The 16677-nt window shown below is 34.3% G+C and overlaps 1 protein-coding gene across 2 annotated transcripts in view; it reads right to left on the bottom strand.

Annotated features, from left to right (window-relative positions):
• Nucleotides 1-16292, bottom strand: part of LOC106140756 (myotubularin-related protein 4) — a 60787-nt gene extending 44495 nt beyond the window's left edge. For both annotated transcript variants that reach the window (XM_060950534.1, XM_060950535.1), the window contains exon 1: nt 16079-16292. The gene's annotated coding sequence lies outside the window, so the exon portion shown is untranslated. The remainder of the gene's footprint in view (nt 1-16078) is intronic.
• Between the last annotated feature and the right edge of the window lie 385 nt (nt 16293-16677).

The following is a 16677-nucleotide window of genomic DNA, read 5'->3' as shown; positions in this document are numbered from 1 at the left end:
TGAAAAGAACTCAAATGCCTACATGGAAATAACTGTTTCGTTCCTTAAAAAATTCCACACGGTCATTGCATCAGATGATTTGGTAGTATAATCAGTTAAAAATACTTGTTGTTTACACAACACAATTCCATTAATGTTAGTAAGTAAATGCTTTATTGGTCACTAAAGGAGTAGTTCATTAAAAATATAAAACAGTTTTACAGTACAAAGGCGGGCTTATCCCTAACTGGGATATTTTCCAGCCAACCAATGTTTTTCAAAGATTTTATTGAAATCAACTTTTCAAGGATTTTATTGAATTAAAGATATGTCCGCATTTAGATACCTACACAGAAAAAAATATATTTTTCCTGTTTTTATTTATTGTGTCTTAGAATTTAGAAACGTACGTTATTGTTGCAGTACTCACTGATAAGAAGTCGGTTCAAGATTAAAATGTTTAATCTCAGTTCCAAAGAAATTAAGATCTGAACGTTTAATAAGTTATCGCGGCCACAAATTCCCAGTCTCACGGAACGTTTAGCATAAATGCATTGTTTGGTTAGCACGTGATACAATGTTGAGACGTGATTGAAACTTCGATAAAGCGAGACTAAATAATAAAACTTAAGTTCAAAAGAAATTAGGTTTAAAATCAAGAAATATTATGCAGAAGCTGCTGCTTATAATTGAGAGACATTGATAATATGATTAATAATGACGGCCTCTGTGGCGCAGCGGTAGTACGCACTGTCTGTGACACCGGAGGTCCCGGGTTCAAATCCCGGCCAGGGCGTGATGAGAAAAGAACTTTCTCTGATTGGCCTGGGTCTTGGATGTTTATCTATATAAGTATTTATTATAAAATATAGTATCGTTGAGTTAGTATCTCGTAACACAAGTCTCGAACTTACTTCGAGGCTAACTCAATCTGTGTAATTTGTCCCGTATATATATATATATAATAATCTTGATGAGGCAGAGGCTTTACGAAGACGAGATCCTTGTTTTCTTTCATTTATCAATGTCTTATCTAATCAGAGGAATAAAGAATCAAAAGAGATAACTTTAAAGCAATTACTACATTTTACTACCTGTATGTACTTACCTTGGGTGTATGTAAGTAAACTTTGGCAAGTATGTTTTGTTTATCATTAAGTACATAGTATTTAAAACAAAATCGCCCACCATCTCTGCCTTTCGCAAAAATTTACTAACTTCGATTTTGATGCATTGTTTTTATTGTTGTTGAGACAATTTATTAAGAAAATTTCAAGAAATTCCGCAATAATGCATTCTATCTTAATAAAATTGTTTCGGCACCAAAACTTTGTTAAAAATACAACAAAAATATCTTTTTCCTCCTGGCTTTAGTCCCGGTTGCATCCCCACCACTCTGGAGAGGAGTCCGGGGTAAACCCTTGACCATAGATCCTGGATTGAGTTAGTCAGGTTTTAACAAGAAAATAACAAAAATATATTTTCAATTTAATTTAACCGTGCAAACGTACTTTAATGTACAAGATATAAAAGAGTAGAGAGGGTAAGTAATGTTGCCATTACACAAAAATTACAATTAAAATAATTCACAGTCTTTTTAAAAGAATGGGAAAAGAAATAATTTTAAACAAGATTAATTCAAGATCACAATCCTTTTAATGTACCTACCCTACATAGGGAATCTATTAATTCATAGACAACAGAGGAGCAACATAAACAAAACTAAATGTAAACTACACAGATTATCTACAGTTTTTTAAGTCCAATACTTACCACGAGGAAAACAAACAACCGAAATCGGATTTAGCGGCCTTGCCCTAGAGAACCAGAACCGTCTCCATGCGTACGTGCTTGTTGCCACGCACCTTCTCAATCCTATATCTGTCCCATTCTCACGAGAAAAATTTGGGTCAACGAGATGGAATGTTCGACGTGTAGTGTTGTGGTTTAAGATTGTGTTTATTTGTTTGTTTGTTTAGGAAGTTTATTACATACATGCATACATATAATCACGCCTATATACCTTGCGGGGTAGACGGAGCCAAAAATGAATAGGAAGTGCTTACTGATGGAATTAAACAGGTTGGTAGCTTATTGAGCTCATAAAAGAAGAATCCCAAGTTTATAAGCCTATCTCTTAGTTGGCTTTGACGACATCGAAGAGAAAGAGATGGATTGGCCCGATTTTTTTTTCTATTGGTTCCGGAAACCACACGGTACGGAAGTTTATTACAATTTGATATTATTGCATTTGAAAGTTTTTTTTTTCCATTTTATAAATCTTTGCCCTAGGACAAATTTTTAATTACCTAACCCTCCCTCTTACTTTCATTATGGGTAACGATAATTTAGTCGTGCTACCCCGAATCGACTCACAAGTGACGCTCGTAGCTCACCATTCAAAATGCGGCCTGCCTATATGTGATCAACTAAATCCATTTTCTTAGGGAGTAATAGTACATTTCTGAATTTATAAAATGAATTCAGAAATTATGTATATATATAGCGATTTATCTTTCACAGCAGATGGGATTATCATTTTATGATTAAAAAACTCAACTAGGTAATAGTGATATGGCGATGGTAAATTTAACCTCAAAGACAGGTTAACAATATGGGAAGAATTAATGATGTATTAAGATTAATCAACAGCTTATATACTAAGGTAAATTGTGAAAAGTGGAGTAACCTCGCCGAGTATATACTACATGCAACTATATTATTTACTGGTAGGTATTCCTGCTACCGCAAAAAGTGCGATTTTATTTCAGAGTTCTATAAACTTCTGTGATCCGATTTGCATGCAAGTAGCAAAAGGCTATAAAGTCGTTCTGTTCATGGTCTGATATGTATCGAATGCGCTCCATACAAAGCAAGCAATGACACATAGTGGAATACTCAGTTACTCGTATCATATTTCACCGCCATCATTATCATCTTTTTCTTTCATAATTACATTTTCAACTGTTGACATTTGAACTCTGGGTCAGCGAAAGACATAATGTTTTCTTAAGACTTCATCATCTGAAGAATATAGTACTATTTTTCAGCTTTAAATCCAATGTGTCTTTAAAAATTAATGAAAATTTCATCTTGCAGCAGGTAACTTTTGGGGGCTGTGATAAAAATTGACAGTTTTTATGATCAGCTGTGCGAGTACACTGACTAATTCAAAGAATACAATAACATACATACATACATACAATCACGTCTATATCCCTTGCGGGGTAGACAGAGCCAACAGTCTTGAAAAGACTGATAGGCCACGTTCAGCTATTTGGCTTTATGATGGAATTGAGATTCAAATAGTGACAGGTTGCTAGCCCATCGCCTAAAAGAAGAATCCCAAGTTTATAAGCCTATCCCTTAGTCGCCTTTTACGACATCCTTGGGAACGAGATGGAGTGGTCCTATTCTTTTTTTATTGGTGCCGGGAACCACACGGCATTACGGCATACAATAACATGCGGTGATAATAGTCAATGATTCACGAGAAATTCTCAGTTCAACCTAGATTCCAAAAGTCCAGTGCTAGATTATATACATACATAAAGGAAAATAATAATAAAGTAACTGTTGCCTAAATCAGAACTGACAAATTATCTCAAACAACCTTCGTTGCAAAAACAATTAAAACTATAGAAACGAAAGATCACAATAGAAGACAAATTACTAGAATTAGAACACAATAAATGGTCAAGGCATGGTCCTTCACAGAACAATAGCGAACTGGTGGAAAAATCCCTAAGATCACGAAAGCACTGGCCAAAAAAATAATAATACTCGTATTGTGCAAGGAATTGATAAATAATTGAACATGGTAAATAATAATCAAGGCAGACTGGCAAAACTTACATGAAATTAAGAATCGGAAATGTTTTTAAGAGCAAAACATGTAAACCTTGACAAATCTGTTCAAACATCCAAAAATACGGTTACAACTATTCGATACAAATTCTATGTTTAAAAACAAAATTTTAGTTGTAACTTTGGTTGGTTGGTTTATCATTGACAGAGCCTACTTCGACCCCAAGATCAAGGATTTCGCAGATACCCTTGAATTTGATAAAAAAAAGTCTGACATTGTTGGAAGGCATAACAAATTGTATGAATTATGCGGCTTCACGTCACGTGTCGGGGCGTATGTTTGTTTATATAACTTGTTTCATGGGTCACCTTCACCTTTTGAACTAACAACATGAATTTTGTTGAGGACCAACGTTTGACTGAAGATGTTCTAGGCAAATATTTTTGCTTTATACTTAAAAAGTAGAAGGGTGAGATGCAATACAACTTAGATAAACGTGTACAAGGAATCCCCGCAGAAGAATGTTACGTTTAAAACAGTTCATACCTTCTTCATAATAGGAGTAGGTAACGCTTCAGAGCCCAGGGTCTCCTAGCTTACCTAAATGAGTACCTAAATCTGAAATTTTCACGGATCCTGACCTCTGCTTACCTAGTTTATTAATGAAACACAATAGCAACAAAAGAACAAAGAGAATTTTCAATCGATTTTATCATTACGTGAATGAAGTGAATATAGATTGACTTGTGCACTTCTATAGTAATTAACAGCCACTAATTAATTAAGTTAAACTAATTGCTTCATTAGTTTTTAACACATTCTCAACATTGTTTACATTAAATCATCGTCGCCGTTTTCCAGTGAAAGTATGGAGTATGGGAAACATCTCACTTTCCCACAGATTATAATTGTAAACAACCTATTTGTACGATAATTTATTACCGCTTGAATGTAAGATTTTAATGATCATCATCGTCACTTGTATAATTAGGTCTGATAATATAAAAAAGTGAGTGACTTTCGATACAATCAATTAACTCAATCAAAATATAATTTTCAAAGGTACTAATTAGAGGATAGAAAGATTATATAGATAGAAGGATTATGTAAGTCCTTACGCTGATGATATAGGTATGGTTTGTAGGAATGATAAACAACCGAGTGGAGTGAACTGTCATATACTAATTGATAAAACTGACGCATACGCTAACTACTTCTTAGAATGTTATCTGTGAAATGACTAAGGTTCCAGTGAAAAATTTACAATGTTCCGTACAGGGTGGAGGACTAAAAGAAATTTTTATAAGCAATCGGAATACAAAGTTGTTAAATTATGAAAATTTAATAACTGGCAAAGCAGAAAATATTGTTAAGAGATTAGTACATCATTGCTGACATACAGATGACAGACAAGTACAGATTTCAGCAGACCAATCTCCAACCGTGGATGAGTTGATTAACTTCGGACACGAGTCACAATATAACGGCCGCCATTTTGTGACGCGCGAAGGACGTCTGGCGTCTGGGGTGCGAGTGCGACCCAATAAAAAAGTGGATATAAATATACGCAACGATTTTCAGGGTTACGAACGTTTACTTACACGAGGATTGAGGAAAAAAAGGTTATCAAAATCGTGCAAAATACACGTGAACGCACCACATAAATAGAGTTAGAGCAAAAACAAACAGATCATGTCTACTAGAATTACGTTAAATTTCCTGATGTGCCGCAAGCAGCCAAACTTAATTTTTAAGTCCAAGTAGTAAAGTTATATGAGAGATTAGACAAAGAATCAGGGGAAAAACCAATTTGATTGATTGAAGATTAAAATAAATTTAAAAATAAACCAAATTCTCTTTTAGATTAAAAAGTAATTGTAAAGATAATAAAGTAGGTAGATATATTAAATTATTTTATACAGAGTAATGCAACGCTAAAGTTAAATATCAGTTAAAATCAGATATATGACAGATTAAAAAATACTCGAGTGTAATAATTCATAGAGTAATCCTACTCATAATATAATAAATGCAAAAGTTTGTGAATATGAATGGAAGTTTGTAAGGTACTCTTTCACGCAAATACTACTAAACCGATTACGACATAATTTGGTATGTAGGTAGCTGAAGACCCAGAATAACACATAGGCTACTTTTTATCCCGGAGTTCCCGCGGGATTGATTGTTACGAGGACGAAGCGGGGCGGCCTGTAGTAAATGAATAAAAATTAAGGACCAATTAAATCGTTTAAGAAAGCTATTTCTAATCAAAATAAAATAAGTTGAAACAAGATTCAATAAAAGCGCCAAACGAACCCTCATGTTTACAACGAACCTCCCTCCCTTTGTCCTGAGAACTGCGTCACAAATAGCGGCAGATGTGGATGTGACCTTGGTCGTTGTGTCAGGTTACTCTCGATTGGAGTGAGAAAAATTGAATGTCTGACGTAAATAAGCGAGATCAGGGAATTGTGCTTTTATTTCTATTGGTAATAACAACATTGTATTGTAATACTACTCTGGTCTTTGTTTCAACTTATTCCAAAAAGCGAAACTGTGTTCGTTTGTTTCTCCATCACGGGTTATTTACTGAACCTCTTCTTGAAATTTCGCATAAATAAATATATAATTAAGAGTCTGGAGAAGGACATTGGGTACCTTTTATCACGATAAAACTATAGTTTCCGTGGGATTTGCTACAAAACTTTTTATTCTTTTTATAGATGGCGCTAAATTGCGGGTAAAACCTAGTCAGTATTTTTACAATTTGGTTTTCTTATTTTAAAGGTTATTAGCAGTCTAATGTACAATATTTTAGTACCTACCTTAGTGATTATAACTTACTTTAGTTAAAATACCAGCACTACTATTGTCTACGATAACGTAAACCTAACTTTGTCTTCAAACAGGTATATTTTTGTATCACCTTTTAAAGCAGAAAATGCTTAAACAATGATCTAATTTCAGTTTGCAATACAGCAAATGTATTGTTTTTATTCGCAGTTGCCCGATCAGATCAAATAATATTTATTTTAATTTCCATCGAAGTTAAGGACAGATGGTATGAAAAAAACGAAATTATCGGTTAAGAATTCCATGGCATAACCGGCATTACTCAGGAATGCGTGAAGTTATACTTACTCACCTCGTCGCTAGCTCGCCGGTTGCACGCACAACTTACCTAAGCGATAACAGAAACACGAGGCTTACCTGTAAGAAAAGAATTAATTTCAATAGTACGTATTGTTAGATCAAAATACTGCCTAAAGGACAAGAACTCGCGGTTAGCTTGAATTCCCTAAATTTCAGAAATTCATGTGAATTCGTTATTCGTTATTTTTATAAAAATCCAAGTAAGTACTTAAACTACGAACTAAGACTACTTGTTAGCAGTACTGGGTTTAGGGGGTTTAAGCATGCTAGGATAACTTTAATTACTGCCGTTAATAAACATTTGTGTGTTGTAGAGTAAACTCATAATATAACTGTCCCCTTCTAATGTTCCTCAGAGGTCTTATAATAAGTTACCGCAACAGACAACAGTTCAGCTGTAACATTTGAGAAACATTCCTCGTTATCTACATCATATTAAAATTATGCCATGCGATTTATAATACGTGATAAAATTAAATCTATATGTCTTCAGGCACACACCGCAATGGCGCCACGATAGATAAAATAAAAACAGTCAAATCAGTTATCAAAATACTCGTAAATTTATAGATAAATGTTATCAATTAGATAGATAATAATAACCTATCTATTTGATATCAGTGTTGTTTTGTATTTAAAAATGGGGGCGCTATAATAATGACAATTACCTATTACAACCGAATCTTTGCTTTTGTAATAGGTTTGTACTGTATAAGAAATAAATTTAGCGATAACAATAATGGTTTGCATAGTATGAACAATTAAGGTGGTGGACGTAAAACAAATTTGACTTATCCGAGATTCAAAGTACTTCCAGCCCTTAAATTGAAACTAGAAGGGATTGCTTTAGCGATAACTCCGCTTTCTTTGATGATTATATTTTTTTGGTTCACTAAGATTTACAACCTGTCCCTACGACAAGAGTAAAATTTCTTTCTTTCTATGTTTTTTTCTTCTTTATATGTTACATATCATAATAACATTGTTATTTTCAATAAGCACACCACATTTTACAGTGGGTTCAATGGCACGTCGCGTGCGATAAGTCTGGACCAAGGCTAGCAACACTGAAATAACCGGCACGTTATGGTAGCTTTGGGCTTTGTAACGAATGAATATATTAAATTGTGTACTTGATTCGCTCACAATATATTAAATACAAAAAAAAAAGGTCGATATGTATTGTGTACGGTACACGTTAAGAATTCTACAATAATATTATAAATGTGAAAGTACAAACCTGTAGATACCACCAATATAAAAAAAAAAGAATATGGAATACTCCATCTCTTTCCCATGGATGTCGTAAAAGGCGACAAAAAAAAGACTGTTAAAATTTGAATTTCAATTCTACCATTAACCCAAACAGATGAACGTGGCTTATCAGTCTTTTGAAGACTGTTCACTCTGTCCACCCCGCAAGGGTTATAAACGAGATTATATACATGATGACAAAAATAATTAGTCTAGCTAACTAGTTTTAACTCTTATATTCCTACCTCAAGCATCGTATAAACATAAACTAAAATAAAACTACATTTAAAATATGTAAATTAGATAAAGATAGACGTCACTACATTTATATATGTACTAAAAAAAACAAAAATCAATGCGGGTAGATAATATATATCAAGCATCTGATACACACTACGTATGCTTGTCTTAGACTTTAACAGATCTTTAGGATAACTATCTGACTGGCAGAATCTAATCAATGTATAAAACTGTACAACAAACAATTCAGACAAACTCGAAGAACATTTCAAATGTTTGCACGAACACCTGACATACCTACTTTGTAAAGCGAATCAAACATTTTCGATTGAAGCAAATAATTTGTGATAAGCCTTATCACTCCTTATCTGTAGTATGTATACAACGATGACCTTCGCATCTCTAGTCAAGGGCGATTGGCTAGAATTATTTGTTTATGTTACTTTTGATTAAATTACACTTATCGTTACTTATATAACCTTGATAATTTTTTTTGTTTGTTTTATACACTTCTCAAATTAAAAATTGTAGCTGGCTTACGTTAATAACGGTGCAAGCATTTAAGGGATAACGAACGGAATTGAAGAAGCATTGCAAATAAAGTAAAAAGTAACCAACAAAAACAAGATTCTTCAAACTATCAAATTACGTGTACAGCCAAACTTATGTGCCCCTAAGAAAGTGATGTCTTACTTCATGAACTCATTATCATCATCCAACTTTATTCTTAGCGTTTACTTCATTTGGATGATCAGTCAGAATAAGAAGTAAGTAACTTTAGAAAAGTCAGAATGTTTGACATAGCGTGTTTAGCATCTGTTGAATCTACAATTGTTTATTGGAATTTCGAGTATGTTTCATTTGAGCTTAATCAGCAACAGTAAGCAAGATGCAGTCTATATTGACACGCAAATAAATAATGCTTATTCACTCTTGCCACTAAGTGATGTACCAAAGAACTAATGTACCAGACTGCTAACTCCAAAATTTCCTATACACTCGTAACAAATATGGAGCCTCACGCAGACCGGCTGGATAAAAATAACCTGCGTACGGTGCTGCATTCAAGGCGGCATGCGCTTAAGTAACGCTATAGGGTGGAAGTCCGAAGGTCGATTCAAGACTTGTTACTGCCAATGATTATGTTAAAGGAGAAACGATAGGTCCAGATGAAAGACAATCGGACAAATCACATAGTTTTGGGTAGTGTAAAGTTTGTTCAAGACTGTCATACTTAATACAATAGTATTTTATGCATGATACTCGTACTTAGATCATATAATATCTAAGTCTTGATATCATGTATGATGATTAAGCCGAACCAAGGGACTTTAAAATAGAGAAGACGTCGATTAAATGATATTGGATAATTGATGATTCCAAATGACGACAGCAGAGGGTGAAACTGAGATCATGCAAACAAGAGAGAAACAGTGACAAGAGAAAATTTCCAAGTCACTGGTAAATATGAAAAAGATCCCGGAGATTCATTGTAAAGTTCAATGACAATGTCAGTTAAGTTAAAGCTGTTGTTGAAGTTGCGATACTTTAAAAGTCTGCTCTAGATGTGGAGGGGAAACTTGTTTATAAATTAAAAAAAGCAGCATGGTTCCGAAGTAAATGGCAATGTTAATATTATTCTTACAGCCATCTTTTTAGGACCCATGAATACAATACAAAATCCAAAGACTTTATTCCTATAATTTAAATTTGCCAATCCACACCCTAAAGCTGGTGACTTCAAGTAGAGATCATATCATTGATCAATCTCAATATTGTGAAAACTAGACAATAACATAGAAACAGTAAACTGATAAGTTATTAAGACACTCCACACATAAATAACAACAAATGCACTTTCAGAAACTACCGGACTTGTACTTAGTTAAAACAGTAATAAAAGATTAAAGGACTACTTTAAAAATACATAAACTAAAAATACTAAGACTTTACTGCCAAAGATTTTACAGAAATCTTGTAAACAGAATAAAGTTTCGGGGATTTAGGCTAGAGGGAGTGCTAATAAAAAGTGACTAGTGAGATAAGTTCTGCCGATTGGACACCAATTGGAAAAACTAAAATAAGCAGTACCTACTCATGTAAAGAATGGGAAAAGGTAACAATAAAAACCATTTTTATGTGTGCTGCCTCTTTGATTCTGTAATATCTTTTTTATTTTGGTTGACTGGAAGTAATCCTGAATTGGATAAGCCCGGCATTGTATATATTCTTCTAAATCCAATGACTGAATATTAGTTTACATATTAGGTAAGTGGAATCTATGAAACTATGTCCTGGTTCTAATACGGTAAAAAAATTCAGAACGATCGAGGTTCAATTGTGTTTTCAAGTTATTACGCGATAGAGCTGGCTGTCCTCATGTCTTAAATTTAAAATCCTGCTGTCTGGTTACCCTAAACCCAATGCAATGGGAATAATGAAGATGCGGTGGCCTTGGATCGGTATTGCTTGGATGCGCACCACTGGAGAGCGAGTTCGAATATTAATTGATGCTTTTTATAGCCGTGCTACTCAGTTGCGACGCTCAAGTGCAGTGTTTAATGGCCCCAATGAAAATGCGTTTGTTTGCGACTGCTTCGAGATATCTGATGCACTTTATGATATAAACAAGGCGGTAGCCTATATCGTTGCAATAAATTGTAACAGGCTACATAATGCTTCGAAATGAGGCGTTAAAGCAAAAGATGCAGGTTAGGACAATTACTATATAAATTCTATTATAAATCGCTGAGATTGTATTAAGAGAATGATCGTAGTGGGGAAAACAAGAATCACAGCAATTAAAATCAATAGTAAACACGATAGGAAACAAGTTCGATAATTTAAATGTATTTTTGAGACTCAAATAAGGAAAATCTATGGGACTCATAATAGGGTCCTAAAGTTTACTATATCTACTGAAATTCGTCACGGTTTTCACAATATTTTCAACGCTGTGAAGGATGCAATTAATAAAATATGCTGCGATCCAACGCCATTTATAGATAGTGCGTGGTCAGAATTGAAGGCAGTGAGCCCACGGGCATCGGAAACTACAGAGCACATACTTTGCAATGCATAGTTCGGTACAAATATAGTGATCGTTGCCTGCAGGCTGCGGAGCTGACCGGAAACGGAGTGGATAGGACATTATTGGTATCATTTTGATGAGAAGAAATAGGAGGAGGACTAATTAAACTACATAGATCGTCAATGGAGAAGAGCTATATATAAAACTGCAACGTTTCCTTATTTTAATTAAAATACAAGCAGTATTTAGAATTTCTGTTGATTGCGGTTATATTGCACCTTCCACTGCTTTGCTTCGGGTCTTCACGCCCATCGGCCTATGAAAATATATTTTAAAAATTGGTTGAAAATCGCTGGTCGAGCTGTTAGCGTATTGAAAAAACCTGTGCTTATTTTAGAGACAAGGCCTTACGCTAGGAAGATGATGATCATCCCTGAAGAAATGGTCATAGCAGCATTCAAATCAGTGTCAATTAAAAGTATTTTATCGCAAGTGTTTTCAAAAAGCCTGTTGTTTTCCAATCGGTCGGTTAATATTAATTCTTCTTCGATAATTGTAAACTCTCGTGAATCAATTTACATACATATTTCATGTAAATACATTTGTGACTGGGAAACGTGACGCCATGTTATATTATGTAGTAGATAACGACTAGTACACAGTCGGTTAAAAATAGCATTTGTAGAGAACACAACAATTATGTTACGATAGGTCACATGCACTGACAATGATATGCTTTGTAATCTGTAAACTGAATTATCTTGTTATTGAAATCCGTTGGCGGAACACACGTGCTGGTGAATTCATGTCATTAGCTATATCAAAATTTGGGTCAAGGCAAATCATGTCGTCTTCCCAAGGGTTGATAACGTTATTGGTATCAGAAGGATACCAATAACGTTTTCAACTGGCACTGTGATACTTAGCAAAATCATTCCAAGAAAATATCACTCGGCTTAGATTTTAGCAGACGCCGAAGTTTGAAGGCATCAGAACCGGGAATGACTTTGGATTTATTTTGGATTAAGAAAAAGATACAAACGACCTAAATAACAAACTTATTTACGATTTGCCGTAGTTTTTTCAATAAATTAATAACACAGTTAAGGAACTTGCTTTTACTATACAAATAATTCACGACTGTCGCTAGCGACTTAATCAAACAAAGTTCGTTGTGAACGTACTGAATCTTTAAAGCAAACCATGCAAGTGAAGCATAAAATATTCTTTTATAAAGCTACAGTTATGATCAGAGCGAAAGCAAAGGACGTAAGAAAGGGACATTGGCATTTAGGAGAAGTGGTCACCCGTGGTGAGTTAGCGATTGAAATAAATACATACTGACAAACCACATTAAATGAGCTAGCTATGAAATCTAAAGGTGTCAAGAGTATCCGAAAAGCCGAGCTTGGATGAAGTTATGAAAGCTCATGAAGCGAAGTAGGATAGGAATCGTGGCAAGTGGAAATAGGTACTCTGCCTACCCCTCCGGGAAAGAGGGGTAATTTTATGTGCAAAATATACGGCTTTGATATTTATGGGAGAAAACATATGTGTTTATTCTCACTCATATCAGAGTCAGACCGGTAAGCATTAGTTGGTGTAAGATCCTCTTATAAGGTGCATCTCTTGTCCTAGCTATAGCTACCTAACGCATTTCGAACTTTAAAGGCGTCGTAAATAAATTCAATATATCCATAAGAAACTAGTTCTACGCTGTTAGAAAATAGATCTACCTTGGGTCAACGTCCTTTCCTTACTGCACTAAGTATTCCGTACGCATTTCAGTTCACGCTGTTACAATAACCGTATTACTAATCTGTTTGTTCCAGACGCCTGGAATTTAAATATAAATAAATTGTATGGGAGTAATGAAACAATACCTATACCGTAACTACCATAATGGTTTCCTTGCGAAGAAAAAACGTAAGCCATATGCTAACTCGTCTCATCATGAAGATTTTGACGATCTATGTAAGCTTAGAATTTGAATCTCAACCATTGGGCGGAAATTCTGCTTTAACTTAAACAAAGAAGAATACAAAAACTTTTGTGCTAGTGGGCAGTTTGCCAAGAGGTCAGGTCGGGGATCGATGCGATGGGCGGACTGATGTAAAAGATGACCATCTCTTTGTTAATTTTAGGCACTGAAAATATCAGTTTATTCTGCATCATCTTCCTTCTGGTGTAAGTCCTCAACTATCTGAAAACTGGATCGCTGGACCATGACACTGGATTGGATAAGTCGGGTTTGAATACTAATTGATGCTCTTAAGGTCCTAATTCAGGCACCTGAATATGTAACCATGATTGATCCAATATGGGTCAGGTATACCTATAAAGGTTGCGAAGGTCAGATAGGAGTCGCATCGCGTCAATACCTGACTCACACAAACCAGGGTCTATGGTCAAAGGCTCCGGGCTACTTTCCAGAGTGGTGAGGATCCAAATGGGACTGAAGCCAGGAGGAAGAAGACAAATACGTAATAAATACCTTTTATAATTATAAGCGCATAACCGCTATCTTGCGTAATAACTATTTTATTACGAAAGGCGTTGTAGCTTGATCAACATCTCATTTCGTTACTCACGTTTAAACACTAACGAGATGAATAGAGCCTGTAGTTACAAGACTAGAAAGCAAGATAATGATGGTATGAGATATATACATACATAATAACATATACATAGTTAAATTTTGAAAAGCATAAAAACGAAGTAGGTATAAGTATGCAAATTTTTTTTTCTAATTATAAACATTAAGGTGCCTTTCCGAATATAACTGACGACCGTCATTATTTTCGGAAAAATAATACCTATTAAAAGACACTAAAGTTTGTAGAACTGTTATATCAAGTGAATAAAAATGTTTAAAGTTTCAGTTATATGTAAGTTTATGTTTAAAGGCTTTTTTTAATTTATCCTTAAATATTAATTTAAGACGTAATTTAACATGGAATTCTTTAAGGTGATGGGCTAGAAAGATGTGACCATTTCAATCTTAGTTCCATCTTTAAGCCATAAAGCTAAATGTGGCCTTTCAGTCTTTTCAAGAGTGTAGGCTCTGTCTACCCTGTAAGTGGTAAAGACGTGGTTGTATGTATGTGTGATGTTTATATAGGTGTAAAAAAATAATATTGTGACCAAGTCACTGTTTTAGGTCAACCAAGATGTCTGCCCAAAATACTCTTATGTTACTACATACATAAAATCACGCCTCTTTCCTGGAGGGGTAAGTCTTATGTTTACTTTTGTTCACATTCTACATTTAAAAGCAACAATTTAAAAATATCTTCATGCTATATGATATCAGTAATTACAAATCCACCAGAGCTCATCACATCAGTTATCTGTGCCAATTATTTAAGAATGTTAGGTAGGTACAGTGAAACTTTTTAAAATATAGTGTTGCATTTTACTATTTAAAAATAATACAGGTAGTAATCAGCCTCTTGCCTGGTGGGGTAGGCAGAGACTTTCACATTTTTAATAGCAATATCTTCAGCAGTATGGATATTCATTAAACAACAATGGATATTCATTAAACAACAATTTTCAAACTTTTTTTATGAACTACCTATCATTAAAAAAATAAAATTTTCATGAATTAAGTAGTCCTGTAATACATGACATTTAAACATACATAATTAATTATCACTCGAATGATTGCTAATTTAATGTTAATTACAAAATATGATAACCCCTATGTATGACAGTCTGCTTACTTCTTTATTCTATCGGTAGCTTTCGCCTGTGGTTCTACCCACATGAAGTCCTTCTCTGTACTCCACATTATTTGTATTAAAAATCTCATGTAGATCAGTTAAGCAGTTTTGTTGTCAAGGACAGACAAGCAAATACAATCACACATTTATAATATGAACTTGAACTAAGATAACAAAATGAAATTTGTTTCCAATTGGAAATTCATAGTCTTTATCTACCCAATGGGAAATAGGTGTGATGGAATATATTGTTAACATGATTATGATTAAAACTTTTCTTATTGTGTTAAATATTGTAGCATATATAATAAATAAATACTTAAATAGAGACACGCTAGCAAAGGTTTCAATTTATAACGGACAGTCAGATAATCATAAAAACATTCAAAAATAACAATTGGACTAAGGTAAAAGTAATTTGGTAAAATTGACATTTTTACGAAGCACATACTTATATCTACGAATAGAAGAATCACGCGGTCATAACATCCATATAACGACGGTAGAAAAATAATATTTTGTCTCAAAAATCATTATTTTCTGATTAAAGAGCAGGATTTTTGAACTAATCGTTTTGGGATTTGCATTAAACAAAGGTACATAGTTCATGTATTCATCTAGGAAGATGGATTTTACTGCAGTAATGATAAATAACACCAATATAGGGTCGAAATGGACGATCAATGTTTTTTTCAAGGAAACAAATAGGGTAGTTTTAAATTTTTGCTACAGGTTAACTGAAAAGAAATCAAATTGGGCATAGGAGTAGAACAAAGAAATTGCTTTTTTTACAGTCTCAAGGTTGAAAATGATGATAGCAGCACCAAACTGTACGTATCTATCACAAATGTCATTTGGCTTAAAATTGAGTGCGCAATAACAACTTACCTTCTACGTAGCACTCGAATCTAGATCTCAACACCGAAATCCAATTCAATTGAGAAAATGTTTTATAATGGCACAAATAAAGTTATTTAAACAAATTCATAGCACTCCAAAAATGCAAGACAATCTGACATCGGACGGAACAACAAGCGAAAACTCGTTTTGACGTTCGTAAAAATACACGAACAAATTAAATGTATGAAAGAGAAAAGAATTCCAACTTTTATGTCATATTGTACTTGTGGAACAAAGAAAGCTATATATCCATAGACAAATAACTGCTCAGCTGTTTAGTTCCTTCAATAAGATTATTGAAATTAAGTGGATATTTTCCGCTAGGTATTTATACTCTGAATCTCAAAGATAACAAAATACAAAACGCCTTTTCGTCCCAAGTTGGTTGATACATAAACCGTGGGTCGATTGACCCCACTCGCTTCTCTTACCCGGTCAATAAATTATTGGCGATGTGAAATAATAAGTAATTTACACGGCCTCTGTGGCGCAGCGGTAGTGCGCTTGTCTGTGTCACCGGAGGTCCCGGGTTCGAATCCCGGCCAGGGCATGATGAGAAACGAACTTTCTCTGATTGGCCTGGGTCT

This window comes from Amyelois transitella, chromosome 22 (assembly GCF_032362555.1).
Source record: "Amyelois transitella isolate CPQ chromosome 22, ilAmyTran1.1, whole genome shotgun sequence".
Taxonomy (NCBI): Eukaryota; Metazoa; Arthropoda; class Insecta; order Lepidoptera; family Pyralidae; genus Amyelois; species Amyelois transitella.
The sequence above is the reverse complement of the archived record's forward strand: the minus strand, read 5'-3'. Positions and strand labels throughout refer to the sequence as shown.